At 38.7% G+C, this 18,234-nt stretch overlaps 1 protein-coding gene across 9 annotated transcripts in view; it reads right to left on the bottom strand.

The window, feature by feature from the left end:
• The window catches only part of PIK3CB (phosphatidylinositol-4,5-bisphosphate 3-kinase catalytic subunit beta), a 190,979-nt gene that overhangs the window by 125,719 nt on the left and 47,026 nt on the right, over positions 1-18,234 (bottom strand). The window contains exon 1 of one of the 9 annotated variants that reach the window (XM_030761528.2): positions 10,726-18,234. The exons of 7 other annotated variants lie outside the window; for them this stretch is intronic. The gene's annotated coding sequence lies outside the window, so the exon portion shown is untranslated. The remainder of the gene's footprint in view (positions 1-10,725) is intronic. One more of the 9 variants, XM_089911082.1, reaches the window with a different exon arrangement.

The raw sequence follows: 18,234 nt of genomic DNA, 5'->3' as shown, positions 1-18,234 counted from the left end.
CAGACCAAATGGGCTAATGAAAAAATTTAATTCAGCAGATTCCCAGGTCTAAAGAATGTTAACAATCTTCCTACAAAGATTATAAAAAAAAAAGTCACATCACCCCACTATTCCAATAGATTGTATACTGCTAACCTCTTTAAGATACTCAATTTAAAATTATTTAAGTGGTTTTGATTCAAATATTTAATTTTTATTAAATAATGCTAACTAATTTTTTTCAGTGTTCCTAGTTTTCAGTCTGCTCTCCTGTATTCTAATCTAAATGTTCAATCATACTTACCAACAAGAAAGAAATAATAAATTATTCTAATTGGGTATATATTACCAAGAAAGATATATTTCATCCCTACAATGTTCTCCCTTCACCCTGTCCCTTCTCTTCCACTTCCAAATGAATAGTATTTGGGGCATGGGAACTGTTAAACCTACTTCAATCACTGGTAGACCGTTACCATGTTTTAGGGTGATTATTTTCCTAAATATATCATATTAATAGGACAAAGACTTACTACTAATATCTACTATAAAATATGGTGACCTTCTGTAGCCATTGAAGATACAGCTGAGGGAATTCTCCTACATGATGAGCAAGTACTTTCTTTCTATTTTAAAATATTTTTCTTGTTTAAAATAATATATAAACAGAAAAGTAACAAACGAATTCCTGTAAAACAAACCACAAGCCAGGTCAAGAATCAGAACACTGCCAGCACCTCAGAGACTCCTTGGATGTTTGTTCCAGATACCAACCCCCTCCCTCATCTCTCAGGAATTCTGACTTCTGTGTAGCCCATTTTTGCATTTTAATCATTTTAGGCAATAGCACTAAAGTGAAGCAAATAATTCTGGCTTACTGGATACAATTTTGTACCTATCATGGGATACATATTTTACACCAAAGTTTCATAGTCTGGACAACTGCTTCTGTTTTTCAATCCAGTAGCAATGGAACCAACAGACTAACTAGGGTGGGTTTTTTTGGTTTTTTTAAATGACAACAAATCTTCACTCAAGACATGGTATTCAATCAATCCTGGTACTTGTTTATAACAAGTGACATCAAATAATCAGCAATGACTGTATAGCAAAGGGTACCCACATATAAGTGCTGTGAGAGTGAGTCATGAGCCAGACTGTACAAGTGTGTAGTGATGCTGGTGAGTAACTAACCAACACCTAGGAACTGATCCAGTGCCAGAAAGCCATCTGAATGGCAAACAGCAACATGAGAAGAATGTTAAATAGCTTACAGCTGTAGAAAAAGCACTATCCCAGGCTCTGAACCTTTTAGTTATTTCCGTCTGCTGTCATTTTGAACATAAGTTGTATGATGTAAAAATTAAATGAGAGTCCTAAAATACTAGCATTTCTCCCAAGCCATTTCAGGATTATTCTTCTGCACACTGGTGTTAAGTTTGGTCTAAGCAGGTACCTGTTTGTCTGTTTTAAAACTCTTCCTTGGAGACCAATTTTCCTCATAAACTATCCAGCCATGAATGACAAAATGCTTCTGTGTCTAGTTTTCACAGCCCCTTTACTACCGACACTAAACAGGGAATACAAAAAATAAACCTAGGAAAAATTGAAGAGATATCTGTCCCTGGTACCACCTTTTCTTTCACTGCCTATTCTCTCTACAGAACACTTCAGGAGAGGCAGGCTGATAGTGTCATCTCAGTGCTAGGCCTCAATCAAGAGAGAAGAGAGCAAAAATGATTGGAATGCAAGTTCACAAATATTTACTAAGTACTCGTTCTGTTTAAGATGCCATATCACACACTTGACTGGGGGAGGAGGGGATCAAAAAAATAAAATGGAGAAGTTTGCAACCCAGTGTGTACCAGAGCACTGAGGTCTGCTGAAAGAGACTAGTGGGAGGAGGTATACACGTGTTCTGTTTCATTCACAAGGTGCTCCTTCTCAGACTGCTGGGGAATATAAAATAAAGACAGATACTGAAGCTTACATGACTGCTTGCAGTGTTTTCCACCTCAACCCACACAGAATCTCAACCACAAGAGATGAGGATGGAATATTGAAAAGGGGAAGTATGGAGTACCTGTTTAAACTTCACAAAGTGGGATAGAAAGTAGTATTGGCTGGGGATCAGGAGACCTCACCACCATAGTATCACTGTCATGAAACCCCTTCATTGCCTTACTGGGAGTTACGCGGCTTGGAGGATAATAATTCACCATAGGTCACTATTTCTAGGTTCCAAAGAAATCCGAAATCTTCATCTATTTATGCTTCAAACTCGGCTTTTGGATACTGTGCTGTATTTAATTTACAAGACTACACTGTAGGTAATCTAATAAATCCATTTTGTTTCAAAAACGTCAAACAGCATTATTTCTAAAATGGCATTCTTTTTTCTTGTGATGAGAACTTTTAAGATCTACTCTCTTAACTTTCAAATGTAAGACAGTATTATTACTATAGTCACCATGCTGTACATTACATCCCCATAACTTATTTTATAATGAGAAGTTTGTACTTTTTGATCCCCTTCACCCATTCTGCCCTTCCCCCACCACTCCCCTGCCTCTGGAAACCAACAACCAACCTGTTCTCCGTATCTATGAGTTTGGGGTTTTTTGATTGTTTGCTTATTTTATATTTCACATATAAGTGAGATCAAACAGTACTTCTCTTTCTCTGTCTGAATTATTTCACATAGCACAATGCCTTCAAGGGCCGTCCAGGTTGTCACAAAAGGCAAGATTTCCTTTGTTTATGGCTGAATAATTTTCCTTTGTGTGTGTATCTATATCTATCTATAGATAGATATAGATACACCACAATTTCTTTATCTATTTATCCATCAATGGACACTTCGGTTGTTTCCATGTATTGGCTATTGTAAATGATGCTACAATGAACATGGGGACGCATATATCTTTTAGTGTTTTTGTTTCCTTCAAACAAATACACAGAAGAAGAAATGCTGAATCATATGATAGATCTATTTTTAATTTTTTGAGGAACCTCTGACTATTTTCATAGCGACTACAACAATTTACATTCCCACCACTGCTAAAGGGTTCCCTTTTCTCCACATACAACACTCATTCTGCATTTAGGATTTTCTCCCATTTGCTAAGTTGCCTTTTCTTTTTGTTGATGGTTTCCTTTGTTGTGCAGAAGCTTTTATTTTATTATTATTATCATTATTATTATTATTGGCCATGCCATGTGGCTTGTGGGATCTCAGTTCCCCAACCAGGGACTGAACCTGGGTCGTGGCAGTAAAGTGCCGAATCCTAACCACTAGACCACCAGGGAACTCCCTGAAGAAGGTTTTTAATTTGATGTAGTCCCACTTGTTTATTTTTGCTTTTGTTCCCTTTGCTTTTCATGTCAAATACAAAAAATCATCACCAAGACCAACAACAATGAGGTTAAAGCCTATGTTTTCTTGTAGGAGTTTATAGTTCCAGGTCTAAAACATTTAAGTCTTCAATCCATTTTCAGTTTATTTTGTGTATGGTGTAAGATGGTGGTCCAGTTTCATTCTCTTGCATGTGGCTGTCCAGTTTTCCCAACACCTTTTATTGAAGAGGCTGCCATGTTCCATTGTATATTCTTGGCTCCTTTGTTATGGTCATAAATTAATTGACCATACATGCATGGATTTATTTCTGGGCTATTATTTTCCATTGGTCTATATGTCTGCTTTTAATGTCAATGTCATACTATTATGATATCTATAACCTTGTGACATAGTTTGAAATCAGGAAGTATAGTGTCTCCAGCTTTGTTCTTTCTCAAGAATGCTTTGACTATTTGCGGCCTTTTGTGGTTCCACAGAAATCTTAGGGTTCTTTGTTCTGTTTCTGTGAAAAATGTTATTTGAATTTTGGTAAGGATTGCATTGAATCTGTAGATTGCTTTGGACAGAATGGATATTTTAACAACATTAATTCTTCCAAATCATGAGCATGTAGTATCTTTCCGTTTGTGTCTTCTTCACTTTCTTTCATCAATGTCTTAAAGTTTTCAGTCTTTGACCTCCTTGGTTAAATTTATTCCTAGATATTTTACTCTATTTCTTGCAATTGTAAATGGGATTGTTTTCTTATTTTTTCTTTCTAATAGTTCATTGTTAGCATACAGAAATGCAACAGATATTTGTATATTGGTTTTTGTATCTGCCAACTTTACTAGATTCATTTATCAGTTCTAACATATTTTTGGTGAAGTCTTTAGGGTTTTCTATATACAATATAGAATATCATGTCATTTGTAAATAGGGACAGTTTTACTTCTTTTCCAGTTTGGATGCCTTTTTTTTTTCCCTTGCCTAATTACTCTGGCTAGGACTTCCAGACTATGTTGAATAAAAATGGCAAGAGTGGGCATCTTTGGTCCCTGATCTTGAAGGAAAAGCTTTCAGCTATTTCTTTTCACCAGTGAGTATGATGTTAGCTGTGGGCTTGTCCTATATGGCCCTTATTATGTTGAGGTACGTTCCCTAAATACAGTTTGTTGAGTTTTTATCATAAATGGATGTTAAATTTTGTCAAATTTCTCCACCTATTAAGATAAGCACATGATTTCCATCCTTCATTTTGTCTGTGTGGTGTTATCACATTGACTGATTTACAAATGTGGACCATCTTGCATACCTGAAATACATCCCACTTGATCATGGTGTATGATTCTTTTAACATACTGCTAAATTTGATTTGTTAATATTTTGTTGAGGACTTCTGCATCTATGTTCATCAGGGATACTGGCCTGTAATTTTCCTTTGTTGTGGTGTCCTTGTCTGGTTTTGGTATCAGGGTAATGCTGACCTCATAATATGAGTTTGGAAGTGTTCTTACTCTTCTATTTTTTGGAAGAATTTGAGAAAGACTGGTAATTCTTCTTTATATGTTTGGTAGAATTCACCAGTGAAGCTACCTGGTCCTGAACTTTTGTTTGTTGAGAGGTTTTTGTTACAGATCAATCTCTTTACTAGTAATCAGTCTGTTTAGATTTTCTATTTCTTCATCATTCAGTCTTGGAAGGTTGTATGTTTCTGAAAATTTATCCATTTATTTTAGGCTGTCTAATTTTTAAGTAAAAGCTACCATTAGAGGTCCATTTGACTTCATGTCTCAGCTTCAAAACTGACATCATGTGGAAACTGAGGGAATACTCTCAAAGAATTTTAAAATGTATTGGTTAAAACATTCGCAATGAAAGAGAGCTTTAAGACTCCAAATTATCTAACAGAACATGGAAAACTAACTCAAAAGGACTTATAATTACATGATAAAGAGTTCTGCCTAATGACCTGCGATGAATTTAAAACAAGCCCCCCAATTCTTTTACCTTCCTCCTATTAAGAAGTGAGGGCTATGTTCCCTCCCCTTGAATCTGAATTTGGTGACTGCTTGACCAATTAAATAAAGCAGAGGTAATACACTAGTAGACCCAGGTTTAAGAAACTGGCAGCTTCCACTTGTTATCTATTCCAACACTTGTTTGTGAGATGCTCATTTTAAGAGCCATATATAGGTGTTTTGACCAACCCCAAATGACTGCCAGCACCAACAGCCAGACTTCTTAGTGACTAGGCCTTTACAACTCTGACCCTCAGACTTTGAGTTTCTCCATCTGAGGCCCAGACATCATGAACCAGAGACAAGCTTACCCTGCTGTGCCCTGTTCAAGTTCTTGACCACAGTGCAAAGGCATAACAAAATGGATGTTTTACATCACTAAGTTTTGTGATAGTTTGTTACAGCAATAGATGATTGGATATACTAGGTTAAGAGAACAAATTATACTACAGCCAAGAATTGATTCATTTCTTTTTTTTTAAATAAATTTATTTATTTATTTATTTTTGTCTGTGTTGGGTCTTCGTTGCTGCCTGCAGGCATTCTCTAGTTGCTGTGTGCGGGCTTCTCATTGCGGTGGCTTCTCTTGTTGCAGAGCACGGGTTCTAGGCGCACGGGCTTCAGTAGTTGTGCCTCATGGGCTCTAGAGCGCAGGCTCAGTAGTTGTGGTGCACGAGCTTAGTTGCTCCGTGGCATGTGGGATTTTCCCAGACCAGGGCTCAAACCCGTGTCCCCTGCATTGGCAGGTGGATTCTTAACCACTGCGCCACCAGGGAAGCCCTCATTTGTTTCTTTAAACACACACACACACACACACACACACACACACACACACACACACACACACACTTCCTTAAATACATATTTTTCTCAACGGCATTTCTCATAAGAAATCTTTTCTACTTATAAACAAATAGCTTCATTATATTAGCAAATAAGTTAACCTCTGAAATTATAATCACTCAGACCAAAATCCTATTGATATTTAAATGGAACTGAGAAATAAAAGCTAAAATTAAATTACCAGTTATAATCTTGTCTAGTAATCTAGTGTCATTTCCCTCAAATAAGGAGGTATATTTCCATTACTCAACTTTGATCTATCAAACTTCAGTTACAAAAACTATGAAGACAATTTTCTTGAAATCATAACTACTGAAAAGTAGAATCCAAATTTATGAACAAACTGATGCAAGCTCTAGTCAGCTTCCTTAATTAGATGTTTGTATGTAAAATTCTTATGTAAACAAGTTCTTAATTTAGTATTTCAAAACCAACTAATATATTTGTCTACAACCTGGCACAAACACATAACCTCAGAATTATTTCATCTCCCATAATAAGCTTCCATTCACTATAGGACCATGATGAGGTTTGTACCCAGGACCTGGATAAAGTTACAGAACTATAAGCAGCCTGGCTGTGATAACAAGGAACGAACAGTGATGAAAAGCAGCTTTATCACCTCATATTCCTTAAAATCTGCATTAGAAGAAGGTGAATGTAGGGACTTCCCTGATGGCACAGTGGATAAGACTCCACGCTCCCAATGCAGGGGGCCTGGGTTCAACCCCTGGTCAGGGAACTAACTAGATCCCACATGCATGCTGCAACCAGGAGTTCAAATGCCGCAACTAAGGAGCCAACGAGCCGCTTAAACTAAGGAGCCTGCCTGCCACAACTAAAGAGCTGGTGAGCCACAACTAAGAGGCCCTGGGGCCGCAACTAAGGAGCCCACCTGCCACAACTAAGACCCAGTGCAACCAAATAAATAAGGAAGGTGAATGGAGACACAATGGAAACACTTTCCTTGTGCCTTTTAATGTGAATCACTAAGGAAGTAGGATGTGTGTGTTATAAATCTTCTGAGTACAGATCTTTTATTTTATACATTAAGAACTAAGACTACAGAAATAAGATGACTTTCTGAAGACCACTGTAGTAGAGACTGCTTATCTCCTTCCACAGTTATGGGACTGTGGCGGTGCACTTGGCACACTAGATATTCCAACCTCCTGTGCAGTAAGAATGATCATATACTAAGTTCTCTCCAGTGGAATGTTGAGTAGAAATGACCTGTGTCACTTCAGGTTAGAGCGTTTAAGAAAGTCTGTATGCCACCTACACCTTCTCTTTCCTCTTTCACTGGTCACAAAGGAAGAAAGAGTCATGAGACGAAAGAAACCACCTGGAATAGAACCACCTACCAAAGAGGACCATCCACTTTGGACTGTTCCATGAGTAAGAAATAAACGTCTATTATGTTTGAGATATTATTCATTTTCAGTCTGTTACAGCAATTTGGACTTCACTAGTTTAGTCAAACACATAGTTTAGGTAGCTGCAAGACCGTGATTAAAAATCACATATGAACACAAAAGACCGCAACCATCTTGAGGAAGAACAAAGCTGGAAGTATCATGCCCCCGAAATAAAACTACATATACTATAAAGCTACAGTAATCAAAACAGTATGGGGCGGGGGGGGGAACCTCCCTGGTGGTCCAGCGGCTAAGGCTCCACACTCCCAATGCAGGGGGCCCAGGTCTAATCCCTGGTCAGGGAACTAGATACCACATGCCACAACTTAGAGTTTGCATGCTGCAACTAAAGATCCCGCATGCCGCAGCAAAGATCCCACATGCCACAACAAAGATCAGGCATGTCACAGCAAAGATCCAGTGCAGCCAAATAAATAAATAAATATCTTTATGAAAGAAAAAACCAGTATGGGGGAATTCGTGGCCGTCCAGTGGTTAGAACTCCACACTTTCACTGCCAAGGGCCCAAGTTTGATCCCTGGATGGGGAACTAAGATCCCACTAGCCATGCAGCACAGCCAAAACAAAACAAAACAGAACAAAAAAAATAACAGTATGGTACTAGCACAGAAACAGACACACAGATCAAGGAACAGAATAGAGAATCCAAAAATGAACCCACACTTATACATCAATTAATCTACAACAAAGGAGGTAAGGATATACAATGGGGAAAAGAGAGCCTCTTCAATAAATGTTGTTCAGAAAACTGGACAGCTACATGAAAAAGAATCAAACTAAACTACTTTCTTACATAGTATACAAAAATAAACTCAAAATGGGTTAAAGACTTAAATGTCTGAAACCATAAAACTCATACAAGAAATCACATGCTGCATGCTCTTTGACATTGGTCTTGGCAATATTTGGGGGGATATGTCTCCTCGGACAAGGGAAACAAAACCAAAAATAAGTGGGACTACGTCAAACTAAAAAGGTTTTGCACAGCAAAGGAAACTATCAACAAAATGAAAAGGCAGCCCACTGAATGGGAGAAGATATCTAGAAACAAGATATCCAATAAGGGGTTAACACCCACAATATAAACTCATACAACTCAACATCAAAAAACAAACAATCCAATTACAAAATGGGCAGAGAACCTGAACAGATGTTTTTCCAAAGAAGACATACTGATGGCCAACAGACACATTAAAAAGATGCTCAGGGCTTCTCTGGTGGCGCAGTGGTTGACAGTCTGCCTGCCGATGCAGGGGACACGGGTTCGTGCCCTGGTCCAGGAAGATCCCACATGCTGCGGAGCGGCTAGGCCCGTGAGCCATGGCCGTTGAGCCTGCGCGTCCGGAGCCTATGCTCCGCAACGGGAGAGGCCACAACAGTGAGAGGCCCGCGTACCACACAAAAAAAAAGATGCTCAACATCACTAATCATCAGGGAGATGTAAACCAAAACTACAATGAGATACCACCTCCACCTGTCAGAATGGCTATCATCAAACAAAAAACCAAGTAACAAGTGTTGGCGAGGATGTGGAGAAAAGGGAACACTGTGCATTGTTGGTGGGATTGTAAACTGGTGCAGCCATGATTGGAAAACAGTATGGAGACTCCTCAAAAAATTAAAAATAGAACTGCCATATGAGCCAGCAATTTCACTTCTGGGTAATCTGTCCAAAAATAATCAAAATATTAATTCAAAAAGATATATGCACTCCAATGTCTACTGCAGTATTATTTACAACAGTCAAGATACGGAAGCAACCTAAGTGTCCATCAATAGACAAATTGATAAAGAAGGTGTAATATCTGTATCTATAGTGGAATATTACTCAGCCATAAAGGCGGGAGGGGATCTTGCCATTTTTGACAACATGACTGGATCTAGAGGGCATTATGCTAAGTAAAATAAGTCAGACGAAACAACAAATGCTGCATGATCTCAGTCACAAGTGGAATCTAAAAACCAAACAAATAAAACAAAATGAAAACAGACTCATAGATACAGAGAGCGAACAGGTGTTTGCCAGAAGAAAGGGGGGTGAGGAATGGGCAAAATAAGTGAAGGGGATTAAAAGGTACAAACCTGCAGTTATATAAGTCACAGGTATATAATATACAGCATAAGGAATAGGGTCAATAATAACTTTGTATAGGGATAGATGCTTATTAGACTTATCTTGGTGATCATTTCATAATGTACGCATATTTCAAATCACTATGTGGTACACCTGAAACTAACATAATATTGTACATAAACTGTTTCAATTAAAAAAAAGAAAAACCTCATATATGCTCCCTCAGTTACATTCAGTCCAATGCTCTGTGTACTCTACCACTGTGTTTTCCTTATCGCCCTTCTCCAACCAAACAGAAAACGGAATTATGAAGAGGAGTGGGCAACAACATTGATGAGGCTAACATTATGATGTCCCCAAATCATTCACTATTTAAACTCAACAGCTTTAATCCTTGTTTATCACTTTACACATACATTTTTTAATCCCCTGGTAGAAAAGAACATGTTGACAGCTCTCTTTCTCCTCCTGACTAGTCATCTGACTAAAATTACTGTATTTTTCATAAGTAAGTATAGAGACACAAAGTATGTTGAATTTGAGGCAAGTAGAGCCAAGAGCGTTTTCCAAGAGAAGGGGATATTTTAACACAGACTTGAAGAGGAAATTGGCTAGGCAAAGGGAAAAAGAACATACGCAAAGACCTAAGAAACCTTAAGTATTTGAGGAATTCAAAGATTACCCTTTGGAACAGAGCGAGATGGAAAACAGAGGCAGAATGGTAGTGGAGGGGCTGGCCAAATCTCCATTCTGGCAGGCCACATTAAGGTATTGCTCTTCATGCAAAAAACAAGAGGAGACTCAATGAAGAATGTTAAACAAGTGAATAAAAGCTGATAGAATAAATTAATTTTAATACACTTCAGTGAGAAAATGAATAGGCAAAGAACATAAACCCAACAGAAAAATGGGCAAAATAATTAAATAGAAATTTCACAGGAGCCAAAAGTCCCATAAGCATATGAGGCAGGGGTAGAATATTCAAACTCATTAGTCACCAAAGAAATGTAAATTAAAACCACAATGAGATACCATTTCATAGATCACTGCTGGAGGGAGAATGAATTGATTCAACCTCTTCCAAGAAGTTTGGCATCAAAAATTCCATTAGAGGGGGCTTTCCTGGTGGCGCAGTGGTTGAGCATCCGCCTGCCAATGCAGGGGGCACAGGTTCGTGCCCCGGTCTGGGAAGATCCCACATACCGTGGAGTGGCTGGATCCATGAGCCATGGTCGCTGAGCCTGTGCGTCCAGAGCCTGTGCTCCCCAACGGGAGAGGCCACAGCGGTGAGAGGCCCGCGTACCGCAAAAAAAAAAAAAAAAAAATTCCATTAGTGGACTTCCCTGGTGGCAGAGTGGTTAAGAATCCTCCTGCCAATGCAGGGGACACAGGTTCCATCCCTCGTCCGGGAAGATCCTACATGTCGTGGAGCAACTAAGCCCGGTGCCACAACTACTGAGCCGCACACCTAGAGCCTGCGCTCCACAACAAGAGAAGCCACAGCAATGAGAAGCCTACGCACAGCAACGAAGAGTAGCCCCTGCTCACTGCAACTAGAGAAAGCCCGCACACAGCAACAAAGACACAATGCAGCCAAAAATAAATAAAATTAGAAAAAAAAAATTCCATTACTAGGTATACATCCTAGGAAAACTCTTATCCAAGGCTGTCACACGTACATGGGTATTCAATGTGAAATTTTTCACAGTCTCCAAAAACTAGACACAACCTAAATGTGCATTAATAGAATGGATCAATAAATTATATATTTTACAATACAGGAAATTAATACAGCTATACACATCACCATGAATGAACCGTACTAACAATGTAAAATCAAAAAAAGAATATTTGATTCCATTTACTTAAACATAAACATAAAGTCAAATATTGTTCAGAGATGCAAACAGAGATGGTAAAGTTATAAAGAAAAGCTTAAGAAAATAACAAAAAATTCAGCAAAGTATAGCTTGGGGAGAGGGAGGGAGATACGATCGAAGAAGGCACTTATTACTGATCTGGCTGTTATGCAGAGTTGTTCATTTCTCATCATTCTTTAAACTAGAAATTTAAGTTCTCATGTGCTCTTCTGTATAGATGCTAAATTTCACACTTTTTAAAAATGGATTAACAGCAATAACAGATGTAAAGCCCCTCGGCAGCATCTGGCATGGAGAATCCATTTGATGGGAACCCACTCCCCATTTTACTGTGACTATGACCTCAGTGTTACTGATAAACCTAAGTTCTAGATTTTTGCTATCACCCACAGTTGCTTCTTCTCCTCTCTTCCTACCTAAGAATCCTGACCGTCCTCATGCCCCTAACTACTTCTCCTTATCACCTTTGTCTTTAACTCTGGATTCTAGGAGGGAAGTGACATTAGCATCTACAGCAAGGAATTGTGATCCTGTTCATCTCCATTCCTGCCACCCTTGCTGAAACCTAGAGAGTGAGTTCCTGAATGACAGTTACAGGCTCTTTCGTCTTTGCAGTTCTTTCTGCACAGTGCCTGATACAGGACCTCAGTAACTATCTGCTGACGGATGAATAAATAAATACATTACAGAGCTAAGCTACTAGTGAAAATAAGATTAAAGTAAAATCAGGCTGGTGCTTCCTCATGTTCTCTAAGCCCTTTCACAGTTTTAAAGACTCTCTTGGCTGCTCAGGAACAACAGAAAGACAATTCCAAAGTTGCTTTAAAACCTCTGCCCACAAAAATAGTAGATGTGTAGTCATCAACTGTATATAATAATCTCCATTCATTAATAATTCTTAAAACTCTGAATAAAAAATTTAGATCCTTCTTCAAAGTAACAAAAATGATTTTCCATTTCAATTTTTACAATTATAATTTACTATTATTTTATTTTAAAAATTACATTTAAAATGTACTCTATGTATAATGCATAAAACTAGTTCATCCTCTACATAAACAAAACGATGATATTTGATAACATGTGACTGTTTAGCAAGCTCTTATATTGGAAAATTGTACTGAGATCAACAAGGCAGCCATTTATATTGCCTTTTATACACTACTTCCCCTGTCATGTGGCAGTCAAAAGGCTAAGTGAGATGCTTACAGCAAAGAAAACAGTTTTGAAAGGTCATGCTACACAGATAGCCAGAATTTCTTTCACAATATCCTTACTGTCTGTGGTAGACTATATGACAATCTAACCACAGTTATTTTCTGAGTAAAAGCAAAAAGCATGTTATCAAAGAACCAGAAACAGTAGGCACTCAACAATATAATCTTTATGAACATTTTTCTAATGCAGAAACATCCAGTGCATATTAAAGAAAAAGAATCCTGAGTCAAAGACAAAGAACTGGAGGAAGAGGAACTAGTAAAATCTGGAAGGCAAGTTTAAACCACTCAGTTTATTCATAATATTCATATAACATGATAAGCTTCTAAAGTAAACTTTTTCAAATTAAAACATGTGATTTACCAAGGAAAAGCATAACTATAACAATATTGAAGCATGAATATGATCTATTTCAAAATTTCCAAATCTTAATGACAATTGCAAACAAGGTACAAAGCTTCAAAATCCTCTCTGCAGGAGCTGTAATCCCATCAGCACTTTTTTTTTCCCCTTAGTAACTTTTATCAGTCTATTATCCATCTGAACAAGGAATGTCTTTTCCCAACTGTTACACAGACAGTGTGTCAGTCAACAGCATGATGAAAATTTCTCCACCTCCTTATAAAATTTCCAATTTTCAAGTGTATCCTTTGGGGGGAAAAAAGCATTCTAACTCATTTAATCATCTTGTCCTATCCTGGGAGATCATAGTTATTCCTGTCCAGTAATCAAAACACATAGCTTTCTCCTAAGCCAAGTGAAGGTACTTGGTACATTAAACACCACAGCCAGGTTACATAGACAGAATAACCATAAGTTTTTGGCAATGAATTCTTTTCAAGGGTCCATAATTTTAATTCCTGTGAGGATCTCTCACTAAAATTTAACCAGGTGACAACTTTCTTTACCAGTTCTGACCTTATAGCAGAGCATGAGGATGTGTTAATTCTAAACCTACTAGAAAATGATCTAAGATAAACCTTCTTTTAAGGAAATAAATATACTTAAAACATTCCACTGTTCAAAACCAAAAACAAACTATAAGCCAAATCCAGGCAAAGATGTGGAGAATTATAACCCTTGTATGTTATTGGTGGGAATGTAAAATGGTGCAACCACTGTGGAAGAAAATATAGCAGTTCTTAAAATATTTAAACAAAACTACCAAATGATCCAGCAATTCTACTTCTGGGTATATATCCAAAAGAATTAAAAGCAGGGAGGAAGTCACACAGGTATTTGTACACCCACGTGCATAGCAGTATTATTAACAATAGCCATAAGGTGGAAACAACTCAAATTTCCCTCAATAGATGGGCGGATAAACAAAATATGGTATGTACATACAATGGAATATTATTCAGCCTTAAAAAGGACACTGTGATACATGCTACAACACAGATGAACCTTGAGGACATTATGCTAAGTGAAATAAACCAGCCATGAAAGAACAAACATTGTATGATTCCACTTATACGAGCTACTCAGAATAGGCAAATTCACAGAAACAGAAAGTAGAATAATGTTTATCAGGGATTGGGCTGATAAAAAAGTTGTGGAGAGGGATAGTGGCGATGGTTGCACAACACTGTGAATATATTTATGCCAGGGAATTGTACATTTAAAAACCGTTAGGGACTTCCCTGGTGGCGCAGTGGTTAAACAGTCCGCCTGTCAATGCAGGGGACATGGGTTTGATCCCTGGTCCAGGAAGATCCCACATGCTGCAGAGCAATTAAGCCCATGCGCCACAACTACTGAGCCTGTGCTCTAGAGCCCACGAACCACAACTACTGAAGCCCGCGTGCCTAGAGCCCGTGCTCTGCAGCAAGAGAAGCCACCGCAATGAGAAGCCCGCATACTACAACAAAGAGTAGCCCCCACTCACCACTAGAGAAAGCCCGTGCGCAGCAACAAAGACCCAATGCAGCCAAAAAATTAAAATAAAAAATAAGTAAAAAACAATAAAAATAAAAACGGTTAAAATGGTCAATGTTCAGGAAGAACATATTGAGCTCTTTCCAAATGCCCACATTTGTACATATCCCAAATTTAATGATTCCATCATTTATGAAATTTATAAAATTCCTTCATTACTTATTTCAGAGGGAAGTTACTGATAGGATGAAATATGATGACAAAATAAGAACAATAAGGTCACACAGAGTTGTAGATGCTTAACATTTATTTAAGCTCACTCATGCTGAGTACTTGTCATGATGCACTCGTAATAAATGCCATTTTACTGGGACACAATTTGGAATCATGTGTTTTGGAGATCACAGAGGATCTTTGAATATGTTAAATTTGAAAATGTCAAGGGTGAGGCTAATGTATTTTTACTTCACTAGCTTTAGGCAGCTAAGGAACACTGGATTTAGAGACAACTCGGAGTTCTATAGCTGTGGGGGTTTTTTTCTTAGTATTCAATGTCAATGAGCAAAGTAACCAGACCTCTTCTTTCAATTTAGAGGAAAAAGTCTTTATTTTATTTTCTGGCTGCACTACGTGGCTTGCGGGATCTTAGTTCCCTCACCAGGGTTTGAACCTGGGCCCTCGGCAGTGAAAGCTCGGAGTCCTAACCACTGGACTGCCAGGGAATTCCCAGGGAAAGGTCTTTAACTGATCATGAGTGTTGCTTCTATACTCCTGACACCATCTCTCAATCAATCATGATGTGATTTGGAAATCCCCTTTTTATTAAAGTTTTTTAAAAGGGAGTACTCTTGGGTATTTCATTTCTCAATTTACAGGTAGAAGCAACAGCAAGAGAAGGCCCCCTTGACAATGTGAAATGAGTCAACTTATTCTTTCAATCCATCTCAGTCGTATATCTGCTTTGAGTAAAGAAAAGTGAGCAATACTGTGCAGATGAAACTGAACATTCAGATGCTTTGTACGCATGAAGAAGCTTACCTAATTCATGTATAGCAAGTGTTAACTTATCATAAAAAAATAAAGTCAAACTGGTCAATTTTGTTATGCACATTTTACAATTTTAAAAAGCCCGGGGCTTCCCTGGTGGCGCAGTGGTTGGGAGTCTGCCTGCCGATGCAGGGGACACGGGTTCGTGCCCCGGTCTGGGAAGATCCCACATGCTGAGGAGCGGCTGGGCCCGTGAGCCATGGCTGCTGAGCCTGCGCATCAGTGAGAGGCCCGCGTACCGCAAAAAAAAAAAAGCCCAAATCCAGGGACTTCCCTGATGGTCCAGTGGTTAAGACTCCACACTCCAAATGCAGGGGGCCAGGGTTCGATCCCTGATCGGGGAACCAGATCCCGCATGCTGCAAGTAAAAGATCCCGCATGCTGCAACTAAGACCCGGCGCAGCCAGATAGCCAGATAGATAGATAGATATTTTTTAAAATTAATTCATTAATTTTAAAAAACCCAAATCAAAATAAACTTAATTATCAGGAACTACAAGGCCTTCATGCATCCAATCCACCTTTCTCTACTCTTCCTACTTCCCTGTGGGATTAAAAAATCTGTTTTATTGTACATCCCCTTCTCTTATCATTGCCTCAGACACTTCAAACATCTGGCCTCACAGTTAGCCACAAGCTACACTGCTCAGCCATAGCCTTGCCTTTCACCCCTCCTGTATCTTCATCCCTGGATCTGCACCTCCACCATCAAAAAGAAGAAAACCCAAAGTCTACAACCTGACTCTAGCTCTTCTACCTTCACAATGTCAGCTTCTACTTCCTCGTGCCTCACTTACTCCATTTCAGTCACACTGGCCCTCTTACTGCTCCTAGAACACATCAAGTACAGTCCACCCTCAGCTCCCCCACCCCTAAGCCAAATATCTACCTGGTCTACTCCCTTAACTTCACTTAGAGCTGTGAGCCCAAATGTCACCTAATTAGAGAGGGTTTCCCTAAATCACACCTTATAAAACAGTAAGCCTACCCTTCCCCTGTCAATATCTACCCTTCCCTAATACATTTCCCTAATATATTTTTAATGGTACTGATTACCATCCATCACAGTATATATTTACTTACTGTTTATCTTCCCCACCCTCATTAGAACATCAATTCCATGAGAAAGGAGCCTCTGTTTTTGTTGACTGTTATAACCCCAGCAGCTAGCACAGTTCTTGGTATATTAGGAGGTGAATATATTATCAATAAATATGTGTTGAACCAATCATGGCCTCCAATCCCTTGTGCATTACCTTTTACCAAGCCTATATCTCCATAGACAGTTATTCCAACCACCAATGCCAAATTTCTCATTTCCATCTTAAAGGTTACGCTAGCTAAATTCACACTGCCTGCCATGTCAAGTTGTTTATGTTGAACTAGCCTTTATGATTGGTCAACAATCCTTTCTATCCTATCCTGGTGATCATATTAAGTTCCTCCACCATGGTCTCTGACCTGGTCAATTCTAACAGTCTCTTAACTGATCTCCTTGCTTTTCCTGTACTCCTACAGTCCATCTTTAATAAAGCAGCCAGAGGAATCTTTAAAACATGTAACATATCATGACTTTTCTGTGTAAAACCTTTCCTTAAAAGGTTTCCTTGAGTCTAAACTCTTTACCATGTCCATAGGAACCAACATGGCCTGGCCCTGCCTACTTCTTTAACTTCATCTCATGACTCTATGGTTCTCATCCACTCTGTTCCAGAACTCTGGCTTTCTTTCCATTCTTCAAATACATCAAGCTCATTTCTACCTTGAGATTTTCATGCTAGCTTTATTTTCAAGTGACTGAATCCTTGTCTTTCATACCTTACCTTAAAGTCACCTCCTCAAAAGTAGCCAGTAAGTCACTTTATCAACTGCCCTCCTCAGATCACATTACAATTTGGTGTTTTTATTGTTCGTTTCAACGATCGGCTTCATGAGAAAACTTATCAGGACTTCCCTGGTGGCGCAGTGGTTAAGACTCCACGCTCCCAATGCAGGCGGCCCGGCTTCAATCCCTGGTCCGGGAACTAGATCCCACATGCATGCCGCAACTAAGAGTTTACATGCCACAACTAAGGAGCCAGCGAGCTGCAACTAAGACCCAACTCAACAAAATAAATAAATAAAAACACACCTGGCACAAAGCAGGTGTTCAATGAATATCTGCTGAAGTTGGAAATTACCCTATAACATTTTTCCTAAATGTTTTCTCCTTCCAGAATCCCAACCCCACCACTGATTAACGATTTGCCTTGTAGATAACCTCAATCCCCATCTTCAATTAACCTCTCTAAAAAGCTTTAAACACTACTGACCCCTCCTCTCTCCTTCATGAAGTTGTGTTTAATCTGTGGTAAACATAATCCTAAGTACCTGAATATCTTAAAACAAGGCCTAGGACTTCCTTCCCATCCCCACCCCAGAATAACTAAAAGATTTAGGATCTAAGCAAGATTCACATCTTCCTTCTATACTTAACTTCTGAAAAAATGATATAAGTAATTAAAGATACGAAATTGGA

The sequence above is a fragment of the Delphinapterus leucas genome, chromosome 4, assembly GCF_059928025.1.
Source record: "Delphinapterus leucas isolate spDelLeu-1000000601 "Yukka" chromosome 4, BTC_Dleu_Yukka2, whole genome shotgun sequence".
In the NCBI taxonomy this organism is placed as follows: Eukaryota; Metazoa; Chordata; class Mammalia; order Artiodactyla; family Monodontidae; genus Delphinapterus; species Delphinapterus leucas.
Note: the sequence above shows the minus strand (reverse complement) of the source record. Positions and strands in the feature narration are given on the sequence as shown.